Below are 12,748 nucleotides of genomic sequence, written 5' to 3' on the forward strand. Positions count from 1 at the left end.
TCGAACAAGACTTTCATAAAACAAAATACTTATCGTTAAGCATTATTTGACTTATAGAGTTGAACTCAAGGGCATGTTAAACGATAAATACATGCACGATTTTACTTTATGTACATTATGAACATCGGTTTCGTCCCGAAATTTAATTTTAAGTTCAATATAATTAGCCGTATATTATTTATTGTGATTTCATTTAACAAGTAAATCAAACTTTTAACATTTATTGAAACCATTAATTTTGTAACCAAACATTTTAATACGTTTGTGCTAATTACGCCATCTTATGTTGAAAGGATAGACCATGAATATCGGATACTCAACCTCGAATAATTACAATGTCAAATGATGAAAGATATTCTCACTTAAACAAGAAAGAAAAATGTATCAACTATTTTTCCAAAAAAAAAAAAAAATCAGAGTATTGTTGCCATTTACCAAAACACTTATAATAATCTAACCGTATCAGTTGTTGCCTATCCTTGAAGTCGACGGTTCTCGTCTTGTTGGAGGCATATGTGGAACTAAGAGTAGTCTACAAATGATTAAATTTATGTTAAAAAAAGGTACTCAAGTATTGTGGGCTGTGGCCATTTATATATAAGAGTTCTTAAAAATTACATATAAAAAATCAAGTAACACTTTATTCATCAAGCAATCAAAGTGTCATTTTGCGTAACCTTAGGGTTTTATTTGAAGATATGTACAATAATAGGGGAGCTTGATAAAAATCACCAACGCTAGATCTAGAGATCAGGGTTAGGGTTACGCCCACACTATATATATACGATATGTTAAGTTTCATTTCAATACGATTTCGCAGCCGCTGTCAATCTTGATCACCAATCGTTTCTTACATATATGAAAATCATGCATTGTTTTCATTAAGGTATCGACTCATGATAATCACCAAGAGTTCTGTATGACGATTTTTTTTTTCCTTCATCATGCAGATAGATATAAAAATTAGTAAACATCCGCCATATATACTTTGGTGTTTTGAAGATTATGTTGTTCGAGTGTCACTCACACTATACTTTGATGTGTATCCTGTTGTCAGCCTTGTAGAATCAGATTACTATCAGTTAGGTGTTCATAACATTTCAAGAGTTGGTTTTTTTGGTTTGTCCGAGGCCCCTAGCTTGAGAAGGTAAATTTATATAACGTTTTCTTATGTAAATGTTTGGATTCCAATAAATTTCTCTGCTCAACTTTCCAATTTATGCTATATCTAGTAACGTTAATTTCATTACTCTAAAGCTGACATCTGCTTCAATTCTTATTGAATTCTGTTTGGAGATTATGGAGATCGTGTTGCAGATCTGATCTGTAGTTCTTTACATGCTTTTTCCGTAAATATCAAGAAAGATACTGACACTTGGTGATCGACTATTAGATCTTTTTTAAAGCAAAAAAGATCTCAGAGAGTCTTTAGTTTTAGTAATTATAATTTTTCAATCCGTAGGTTTTTCAATTAGGTTTTTTTTTTTTTTTTTTTTTTTTTTTTTTGTGTGTGTGTGTGTGTGTGTGGCAAACCAAAAAAGCTAACTAATGTTCAATATAATAAATAGGATGAACTGGTTGGCTGAGACGAATCCTTGGAAGATGAGATAAAAGACGAAAGGAAGGCTCCCCTGTAAGTTGTCCAACCTACAGTTAATATGATTAATTTTTAATACAACAACTCCTTTACCAATAATGATGGTCAAAATATCTTCATGTTAATATGATTAATTTTTTATATGTGCAGTTTTTAATTGTCACCTCTATTGTGGACTCATAAAGTTTTATGGGTTAATGTTTCATTTCAGACTGCATTTGCTTGGTGATATCATCTACCAGCCACATGTGTGCATCACAGATGCGAATTTCTTCAGTCAATAAATCATGACAATTCCTATTACATTAACTGCATAGGCCTCTTATGTTTAGTGTATTAGATAAACCGTGAAAGCATTAAACATGAACTTTTGTTATAACAGAGGCCAACTTGAACTGTATATATACATCGAGTACTTCGATCTATTAAAAAATCCGAAGTACAAAACATCTACTGGTCGATCTTATACATTCCTTTGCTGATAAAAGTAGCGGATGTAGTTTTCTTTAGTTACAGGGTGGATTAATCTTTGTTTAAAACCTGTTTTATTTTCTGTCAAGTTATTTGTATGAGTATAAATATATATGAAATGTGTATTTGTATGTGTTGGTGTATGAAAGTATGCATTTGAATCTGAACACTTCATGATCCCTTAAACATATTTCACATTACTCATAATCTATTCTCCTGAGATCAAGCACACGTTTCATAAAGGAACAACACTTCAAATGTATTAGCGTTTCAATACCTTCCCGTATTTGAAAATGTCAGTCCAACCTTTGTTGATGGCAAAAAATTTCACATCTGCCAGGATTGAGAGAGCATATTTACTAACAAAACTATTCATCATTTCTTGCTATATAATACTTGGATCACCTACTAACTCTTTGCTGCTCTTGAATTTCAAACGGAAGACAACCTGATTGCCATATCTACATTATCCATAACATTTCCAACAGAAGACAACCTTCTTCCCATATCTACAATATCCATAACAGGGCCATCAGAGTAGAGTACATGATGGGCACAGATTCATTGCTTGTCGCACGGAGGGCTCATATAGATGATTGCAAAGGGATCCTAATTCTATGGAGGTTCAATCTAGTGTATAGATCACCAAGCCTAACATGCAAATTAAGATGTTTTCCTTGGTTGGAGCAATGTGATTCCAAATAGTGTTGCAAGTATTACTTTTTGACAAAACATCGTCATCTATAGTTGATGTTTGTCAAAGTGGTAGACTGTTGGAAAGTGTCTCCAAGATCATTAACTACTGTTGATATCTATAATAATAGGAAGGTTCTCTTGAGTTGCCTTCAATACTCAAATCAAGTAGAATCAACAAAAGGGGAATTGATTTATTACGTATTATGGTTTAATAACTAATTATAAAGTAATTTGAAAACATTATGAGAATTAATTAATAGTCTAATTAATTTAAGGGTTGAATAGCAATTTATCAATACCTTATTAATCGGGAATACTATAGAACCTATGGTGGATAGTATTCGTATTAGAATTAAAAGGAATTTCATTTTGGAGATATCTCATCACATAAGGGTGGAATGATAAAACTGATCGGTTTTACGCAAAACAAAAAAATAAAATAAATAAATAATAAAAAAAATAAGTGTGCATGCAACCCTAGAATAAGATCTATGTTTTCTCTAATTAAATATGCAACTTTCAACATCAAATAAGAAACACTAGCATTCCTAACATATTTTCGAAAATATGATTAGGGCTAAGAGAAACATACCTTGATTGTTGTTGACAAATAACAAAGAACTTTGTGTTGTTGAAGCCTTGAGAGAAAGCACCACAAATATCGTGCCTCTAGTGGTTCACACCCAACACTAGCAACAAGATGAATATGGAGAGAGGAGAGGGGCATATAAGAATTTTAGTTATATGTCTAAAGATATGAGTGGCCAAAATCCTTCGGGATGAGGGCCCTTTTATTGTCCAACAAGGATGCTGTAGATAACCCAAATTTTAAGATAATAATAATATTTCAAATGGTTAATTATCCAACGCCTTATTTATATTTATAGAAACCCTAGAATATCCTTATTGAAACCGTCAAACCTTTTCCAAGAAGGTTCTGGAGCCTCTTGTTCAACTATTGAACAATTGGACATTTGACCCTAGACTTTTAATTAATTCTTTTAATTTTTATTAATTTCTGATTAAATATTAATTATATATAATTATTTGTAATTAACATATTGTTCTCACAATATATTAATAAATTATTTATTTTAATTTATTAATTATATAATAAATCAACCTCTCTCTCCCTCTCTTTCTCTCTCTCCCTCTCTTTCTCTCTCTCCAAAAGTCATGTCGTCCAGTTGCTAGTTATGAGGCAACCCAAAAAAACTATGCTAGAATCAGTTCAAGTATATACAAATTATAGTTATGGGATTCGACACTTAATCCAACAAAAACAGTGGAAGATATCCAAATCCAATAATACTTGCTTATTCTTGGCTTGAAGCTTCGCGTCTTCTTTCTCCCTTCTTGTGGAGGAATTCATTAAGAGTTTAACTCCTCCTAGTTATATTTTGACTATATGCACTTTTGAGTTTACTGGTTATGAACCAAGAGAGGGATTCTAGTTTGAGTCATTTCCATGTAAACAAGGTCACGAGAACGAGAGCTCAAGCGCGAAGCCATACATCCATAGGTTGCATGTACACTTAGGTATATCATAATTTATTTTTTTCACTACCTAGTTTTACGTGTTTTGGATACATAGAAAACCTAACATCTAAAAGTTTTAGGCCCTAAGTGCGGATGCTACGTTATCCATCCGGAGTCAAGAAGGACATACATGATGGTGCAAGTGGTTGATGGTGGGATACTGAAGAAGTGAAAGACTATTGTAGGGCCATTGAAACGGCTTAACCAAGGCCCTTATATGGTTAGAATTAGGTGGTTGGATGCAAGTTATAGTTCACAAAATCATAGAACAAATGGTTGTGTTGTTGAGTTGTGAAATATGCTTGTCCATTACTTAGAAAACATGCATATTTTTATTGTATTAGATGTTCATTTCATGCAAAATGATTAATAGTAGAACACCCTTACAATTGTTTCATTTTTACCACTTTTTTGTTGCCCCTTTTTGTTTGTTGAGGAACGTAGAGCATTTATAGTGAGGTGTGTTGTATCGGATGAGAAGTCTAGGGTTTCTTCGTGTTATTCATGGTGGAGTAGCATGCAACTTATGCCTGACACAGTTGTTACATTACCCATAGTTGAGTTTGGTAAGTTAATATATCCACCATTAGTTTTTAAACTTATACCAAATTCACAAATATATTATTATGAGGTGTACGTGATTCTTGTAATTATTGATCGAAAATAAATGGATAATTACCAACAAAACTATATAACTAAAAAGAATATACCTCGTTTATAGCAAGAAGATGAACAATTCGAGGCCAAATGTTTCCATTGACCAACGTTGATGGTGTAACTTGCTAATTTCCTTTGTAATACATGTGAACATTTAGACACATAATATATAAATAAATAATAACACGTTATCTATAAATGACATAATACGACATTTAATATTCCATAAAAGAAAATACATTTAATTCATAAAACTTATAGCAACAGACCTTTAAATTTTGCTTCCTCTGATGTTTCCAATTGTTCCACTCGTCCAACTTTATACCTTCAAAATTTACATAAAACTGTAAAGTTTGGGAATAATTATTTAATGATAATCCCTGAACTTGTAAAAAATCAACAAATGACAAGACTTTTAACATTTTAAATTGTATATTATTCTTGTAACCAACAATACTAGTACATTCAAAATCATTAGGTAACATTTGTATTCTTTTACCTATGACCTTGCGAGATCATGCAAAACTATTTAGTTTCACTACAAGGTACGACACTTATGTGCGATACTTATGTGGTGAAAAATCCACAATATTATTTTATACTATAAAATAGTTATTGCAATGTATCTTTAGAAAAATGTTATTATATTGCATGTTTAGCTGAGAAATTTGGATTTTCTGTTACTATTAATTTATATTTTTCAGTTATGTGAATACATCAAATAACTATTTCTCATTTCATTTACAAGACTAAAGCCCAAACGATTTATATTTATTTATTAGGGGTTATTAAGTTACCACTTATCCTAGACAATTATAACTTATCTGACTAAATTAAAAAAAAAAATTCAAATAATTTAGTAACGATTTATGTTATTAGCATTAATAGTTATGTTTACTATCATGTAGTATAACCATAAGCCAAATATGTTTCAACACTTGAAATATAAGTTGTACTTTAAAAATAAATATATTTTCAGTTTCTCTATAGATTTGATAATCTTAATGTAAGAGTGATGGTTGAAAGTCATGAAACCAAAGTCCCACACAAAAGAGTACTTTGCAAAGATGATGCGTTTTGAATTGTGGGCAAAGAGACAACTCTACAGGCACCAAATAACCAGTGAGGGGCTCACAACATATATTTGATCAGGGGTATTTATGTAAACCTTTTTTTTGTATTCAAAAGATTTATCTTAAAATATGTAAAAGTAGAAAATGTGTGATTTAATCATGCATTTTGGTCGAATATTGTTAATAACTAGTTAAGCTATGTCTTAAACTATATATGCTTATATTGGTAACCTAGACAAATCTATAATACAATTGATCATGTTGCATCTGTACTAACTATGATCAAGAAAACATACATACACCCAAGAGGCGAGAAAGAAGTTTAGTGACAAACCTACCCTCTCCATTCCTTTAATGACAGTAGAATGAAGTTTAATAACTTGATCAAATTGTACATGAATCAAAACTTACTCATCAACATTATTCTCCCAATTCAAACCCTTATCTTCTCTATAACCTTGTTCCACAAACAATAAAACTATTAACCAAAAACATCATAAGACTTGCACCTATGTTTCTTGAATTGGATGCATTTATTTCATATAAACAACAATGTTAGATATATATGTCACATACATTTAACTTTGTAGAAAAAGTATCTCAAGAAAGAAAATGTTAATGTTCAACTCTCAACAAAATTCTTATTGATGTAGGATAAAAAAGTGGCAGTTATAACCAATTCAGAAAGGGAAAAGCATAAGACAACATTGAGATGTTTCAAAAACAAAATAAATGATTAGAATAAATATAAAAACAGTGAATTAAACAACTAAGAGACAGGGGCACATACTGGAGGAAAGATTATAGGAATACCTCCATGTATTGTAGTTGGGTGAGAGTTTCCATGAAGTATAGTTAAAAGAGAGAATTTTGCTACATGACGATCAATTGTCAATACAACTCCTTTTGTTGATTTATCATAATCCAAAAAGGTTTCCACCTATCAACAATAAAAAAAAACAAAATTTTAGTTATTGTCAGTTACTATTAAGTTATCTTGATTTAAGTAAATGAGACAGTAGTTTAATACATACATCACAGCTATGATTCAACATATATGCCCAAGGAATTAAGGCTACCCTTCCATCCAGTGAGGGTAATCGAACCTATAATAGTAACAAACAAGATCCACAACATTCACTTAATAATAATAATATAAAGATTAGTAATTACAAGTTGTTATGTTAACTCACCAATCTTGAAAAAAGAATACCAAATGACCATCTAAATATTTCCATGTTGAACACCTCTTCTGGAAATAAATTAGGATGCTTGGAAAAAATTCTATCTCTCATGCCATTATATCTCAAAAAAAGATTAAAACATGCATTACAATTTATAATATTTTTCATGGGTACAGATGTTTGAACAAACATATAGAAATTTTTTGCATACGTTCCAGTTACATTGTTGATTCTTTCAGTTGCATGTTTTCTAATCTGTGATGCTTCCAAGTACCTATCTACTTCAGCTCATGTCCTGAAATAATATAAATATGTTGTAGGGGAAAATATTGAGCATGGATCCTTAAATTATTGAAGGAGCTGGTGGAATAAGATCAAGAAAAGGTTACCAGTATAAAATGGAATAAGGTTGTCTGGGTAAGGCTGATATATAGTTGCTCCATCTTGATGATTTCATAAGACTTATTTAACTAATTAGATTAGTCACAATTAATGGCCAATATGGTACATCATATCTCTTCAAAACTTCCCCTCCTTCTGGAGAACTCCACTCCTGATTTCCAAAATTCACATGAACAAGTGTAAAAAGTTATGATCAAATCAGATTTTAGGGTTTCTAGTTCTATGTATTATCAATAAATCTTCATTACAATGCCCGAACTGGACATGCTTTGAAGCTTTAAGATGTAACCTAATTAACTCTCCAAATGTGATGGTCAGTTGAATGAATCTTTGAATCAAATCACTTTTTGAGCAACATAGATGCATCGTTAAGGTCTATGTATGTAATAATCAAATATGAGATATCATACCGAATTGGTGGAGATGACGAGTGAGGGAGGTACAAATAGAATTTTCTCCCCCCTTCCTGGTGTTATGATTCACAACAACACCCCTCTCTCCATTTTTTGAGGCGGCAAACCGTAATCTATCAACCATTTCTGCAACGAAGCCGCATTCTCCAGTGAATCTATTTTGCAACACCAAGGTATCGGCTGAGGAGCTACGTTAGCCTTAGTTGTATCGCTGCAGCTGGTGGAGATCGTGCAACGGATGATCGTTGGTGAGGTTTTTCGTTCAGTGATCGTCATAGGGAAAGGCTTTCTGAGCGATAAACATTGGGACAATGAAGGTTCATCCAAGCCCTAGAAATCGCACCCATGGGTGGTGGTTCTTCGGTTAACAGCCTAGTACGATGAAGGTGCAAGCGAACTAGAATGATGAAAAATTGCTTGAAGCATCGAGTATGACACAGTTACATGCAAAAGGTTCATTAAATCCATAGAAATCAAAATTAAATGAGAACCTTAATTGTCGAGAACCCTAATTGTCTATGTGTTTTGAACCCTTAACGTCTATGTATTTTGAACTTTGTTTAGGAGTTCGAAACATGAATATAAAACGACACTTCAAATAAGAAGCATGGAGGATTTTTACGACATAATACATCTTTTTCTAGTGGTCTACTTACGATTCCAATATTCGATAAATGGAATTGAAGATCGGGGATGCGATAGAGCTCAACGACTTTACGGACGACTTGCTTTTTCACGTTTATATTTTTCAAATAGAAGGAAATGAGGTTTTCCCCTTTTTAAAAGACATAAAAAAGAGAAACAAACTTATAGTGGCATAAATAGCGTCGATAGAATCTTAATAAAACTTTAGTGGCATATAATGACTTGTACGACACATAATTTATAAGCTTTAATGTCATATCAAATTAGTATGCCACTATTAAATATGAATATTAGTGGTATAAAATGGTAAGTGCCATTAAATCTATCAATACTTATAGTGGGATATAAAATATGCCACTAAAAACTTAATATAGTGGCACAAAAAATTTATGCCATAGAAGATGTATGCCACTAAATGTCAAATTGTTTGTAGTGAGAGAAGGACTCAAATGAAGGGCCAAGGCCACAAAGAAACCAGTGGATCTTGTCCATATCATCAACAGGTTGGCCGATTGCAGCCAATTGAACACATACAATTTTAAACCTAGAAAACGTTAGATCTAAAAGTTTTAGGCCCTAAGTGCGGATGCTACATTATCCATCCGGAATCAAGAAAGACATACATGATGTTGCAAGTGTTTGATGGTGGGATACCGAGAAGCAAAAGACTATTGTGGGGCCATTGAAACAGCTTAACCAAGGCCCTTATATGGTTAGAATTAGGTGGTTGGATGCAAGTTATAGTTCTCAAAATCATAGAAAAATTGTTGTGTTGTTGAGTTGTGAAATATGCTTGTCCATTGCTTAGAAAGCATGCATATTTTTATTTTATTAGATGTTCATTTCATGCAAAATGATTAATAGTAGAACACCCTTACAATTGTTTCATTTTTTACCACTTTTTTTGTTCCCCCTTATTGTTTGTTGAGGAACGTAGAGCATTTACAGTAAGGTATGTTGTTTCGGATGAGAAATCTAGGGTTTCTTCATGTTAGTCACGGTGGAGTAGCATGCAACATATGCCTGACACAGTTATTACATTGCCCATAGTTGAGTTTCGTAAGTTGATATATCCACCATTAGTTTTTAAACTTATACCAAATTCACAAATATATTATTATCAGGTGTACGTGATTCTTGCAATTATTTATCGAAAATCAATGGATATTTACCAGCAAATTTAATTCACGAGATTTAATCGTCCATAGCATGTTTGAACGTGTTGTGAGACTCACATTGACTTAAAATAGTAATAGGAATCCAAATATACATAAATTACAAAGTCCCAATCAATGTACCACAATGTGCTAATATAAAAACACCAGGGTGTGATTAATCTAATAATCAGGTAATCCAATATTCAACTAAATAAACATTCGAACAAGACTTTCATAAAACAGAATACTTATCGTTAAGCATTATTTGACTTATAGAGTTGAACTCAAGGGCATGTTAAACGATAAATACATGCACGATTTTACTTTATGTACATTATGAACATCGGTTTCGTCCCGAAATTTAATTTTAAGTTCAATATAATTAGCCGTATATTATTTATTGTGATTTCATTTAACAAGTAAATCATACTTTTAACATTTATTGAAACCATTAATTTTGTAACCAAACATTTTAATACGTTTGTGCTAATTACGCCATCTTATGTTGAAAGGATAGACCATGAATATCGTATACTCAACCTCGAATAATTACAATGTCAAATGATGAAAGATATTCTCAGTTAAACAAGAAAGAAAAATGTATCAACTGTTTTTCCAAAAAAAAAAAACTCAAGAGTATTGTTGCCATTTACCAAAACACTTATAATAATCTAACCGTATCAAGTGTTGCCCCTCCTTGAAGTCGATGGTTCTCGTCTTGTTGGAGGCATATGTGGAACTAAGAGTAGTCTACAAATGATTAAATTTATGTTAAAAAAAGGTACTCAAGTATTGTGGGCTGTGGCCATTTATATATAAGAGTTCTTAAAAAATTACATATAAAAAATCAAGTAACACTTTATTCATCAAGCATTCAAAGTGTCATTTTGCGTAACCTTAGGGTTTTATTTGAAGATATGTACAATAGTAGGGGAGCTTGATAAAAATCACCAACGCTAGATCTAGAGATCAGGGTTAGGGTTACGCCCACACTATATATATACGATATGTTAAGTTTCATTTCAATACGATTTCGCAGCCGCTGTCAATCTTGATCACCAATCGTTTCTTACATATATGAAAATCGTGCATTGTTTTCATTGTTATCGACTCATGATAATCACCAAGAGTTCTATATGTCGATTTTTTTTATCTTCATCATGCAGATAGATATAAAAATTAGTAAAGATCCGCCATATATACTTTGGTGTTTTGAAGATTATGTTGTTCGACTGTCACTCACACTATACTTTGATGTGTATTCTGTTGTCAGCCTAGTAGAATCAGATTACTATCAGTTAGGTAAATGTTTGGATTCCAATAAATTTTTCTTATGTAAATGTTTGGATTCCAATAAATTTTTCTGCTCAACTTTCGAATTTGTGCTATATCTAGTAACGTTAATTTCATTACTCTAAAGCTGACATCTGCTTCAATTCTTATTGAATTCTGTTTGGAGATTATGGAGATCGTGTTGCAGATCTGATCTGTAGTTCTTTACATGCTTTTTCCGTAAATATCAAGAAAGATACTGACACTTGGTGATCGACTATTAGATCTTTTTTAAAGCAAAAAAGATCTCAGAGAGTCTTTAGTTTTAGTAATTATAATTTTTCAATCCGTAGGTTTTTCAATTAGGTTTTTTTTTTTTTTTTTTTTTTTTTTTGTGTGTGGCAAACCAAAAAAGCTAACGAATGTTCAATATAATAAATAGGATGAACTGGTTGGCTGATACGAATCCTTGGAAGATGAGATAAAAGACGAAAGGAAGGCTCACTGTAAGTTGTCCAACCTACAGTTAATATGATTAATTTTTAATACAACAACTCCTTTACCAATAATGATGGTCAAAATATCTTCATGTTAATATGATTAATTTTTTATATGTGCAGTTTTTAATTGTCACCTCTATTGTGGACTCATAAAGTTTTATGGGTTAATGTTTCATTTCAGACTGCATTTGCTTGGTGATATCATCTACCAGCCACATGTGTGCATCACAGATGCGAATTTCTTCAGTCAATAAATCAGGACAATTCGTATTACATTAACTGTATAGGCCTCTTATGTTTAGTGTATTAGATAAACCGTGAAAGCATTAAACATGAACTTTTGTTATAACAGAGGCCAACTTGAACTGTATATATACATCGAGTACTTCGATCTATTAAAAAATCCGAAGTACAAAACATCTACTGGTCGATCTTATACATTCCTTTGCTGATAAAAGTAGCGGATGTAGTTTTCTTTAGTTACAGGGTGGATTAATCTTTGTTTAAAACCTGTTTTATTTTCTGTCAAGTTATTTGTATGAGTATAAATATATATGAAATGTGTATTTGTATGTGTTGGTGTATGAAAGTATGCATTTGAATCTGAATACTTCATGATCCCTTAAACATATTTCACATTACTCATAATCTATTCTCCTGAGATCAAGCACACGTTTCATAAAGGAACAACACTTCAAATGTATTAGCGTTTCAATACCTTCCCGTATTTGAAAATGTCAGTCCAACCTTTGTTGATGGCAAAAAAATTCACATCTGCCAGGATTGAGAGAGCATATTTACTAACAAAACTATTCATCATTTCTAGCTATATAATACTTGGATCACCTACTAACTCTTTGCTGCTCTTGAATTTCAAACGGAAGACAACCTCATTGCCATATCTACATTATCCATAACATTTCCAACAGCAGACAACCTTCTTCCCATATCTACAATATCCATAACAGGGCCATCAGAGTAGAGGTGCTCCAACTTCAAACAAATACATGATGGGAACAAATTCATTGCTTGTCGCACGGAGGGTGCATATAGATGATTGTAAAGGGATCCTAATTCTAAGGAGGTTCAATCTAATGTATAGATGACTAAGCCTAACATGCAAATTAAGATGTTTTCCGTGG

At 32.1% G+C, this 12,748-nt stretch overlaps 2 long non-coding RNA genes and 1 pseudogene across 4 annotated transcripts; 2 read left to right on the forward strand and 1 right to left on the reverse strand.

Annotated features, from left to right (window-relative positions):
* The first annotated feature begins 820 nt into the window (after positions 1–820).
* Positions 821–2,217, forward strand: LOC144998031 (uncharacterized). Of its 3 annotated transcripts, XR_013660081.1 has the most exons (4): positions 821–886; positions 1,058–1,147; positions 1,569–1,633; positions 1,809–2,217. It is a non-coding gene; the product is annotated as an uncharacterized LOC144998031 (long non-coding RNA). The 3 variants fall into 3 exon arrangements; XR_013660082.1 differs by lacking the exon at positions 821–886 and having other exon boundaries at positions 895–1,147; positions 1,748–2,217; XR_013660080.1 differs by lacking the exon at positions 821–886 and having other exon boundaries at positions 895–1,147.
* Positions 2,218–6,802: 4,585 nt separating this feature from the next.
* LOC145045660 (ribulose-1,5 bisphosphate carboxylase/oxygenase large subunit N-methyltransferase, chloroplastic-like) lies at positions 6,803–9,725 on the reverse strand (annotated as a pseudogene).
* A 1,154-nt stretch (positions 9,726–10,879) lies between these two features.
* On the forward strand, positions 10,880–11,976 carry LOC144998192 (uncharacterized). Its single transcript, XR_013660192.1, has 3 exons — positions 10,880–11,136; positions 11,549–11,612; positions 11,788–11,976. It is a non-coding gene; the product is annotated as an uncharacterized LOC144998192 (long non-coding RNA).
* The last annotated feature ends 772 nt before the right edge of the window (positions 11,977–12,748 follow it).

The sequence above is a fragment of the Lactuca saligna genome, chromosome 5, assembly GCF_052625555.1.
Source record: "Lactuca saligna cultivar CGN05327 chromosome 5, ASM5262555v1, whole genome shotgun sequence".
Taxonomy (NCBI): Eukaryota; Viridiplantae; Streptophyta; class Magnoliopsida; order Asterales; family Asteraceae; genus Lactuca; species Lactuca saligna.